Source organism: Halyomorpha halys, unplaced genomic scaffold (genome assembly GCF_000696795.3).
Source record: "Halyomorpha halys isolate HHAL.00 unplaced genomic scaffold, Hhal_1.1 Scaffold1761.1, whole genome shotgun sequence".
Classification (NCBI taxonomy): domain Eukaryota; kingdom Metazoa; phylum Arthropoda; class Insecta; order Hemiptera; family Pentatomidae; genus Halyomorpha; species Halyomorpha halys.
In genome coordinates this window covers 8,059-8,460 of record NW_027112893.1, presented here as the reverse complement: position 1 = coordinate 8,460, position 402 = coordinate 8,059, and positions in this window count along the sequence as shown.

Genomic DNA, 402 nt, shown 5'->3' with positions numbered 1-402 from the left:
GTGCAAGACCTCATTACGGATCCTCTCAAGCAGTCCTATGAAAATTTGAAAGCCAGGCTACTACAGACCTACGAAGAATCAGAAAACTTAAGGATAAAGAAACTCTTAGAAGACATCCCGCTAGGAGACCAAACCCCATCACAGTTACTTCGAAGGATGCAGCAACTAGCTGGAGATTGCGTGAACGCAGAGTTCATTAGAACATTATGGCTGAAAAACCTACCCATTAGGTTCCAACCAATATTGGCCGCCACAGAACACACAGATGTGGAAAAACTAGCCGCTATAGCAGACAAAATCCATGAAGTATCTGTGTCGACTGAAGCCTACACCATCACTTCATCGGGACTTCACGATGGAACTGCATGGGAAGAAAATATTTTCCAAGATAGACCTACGCCG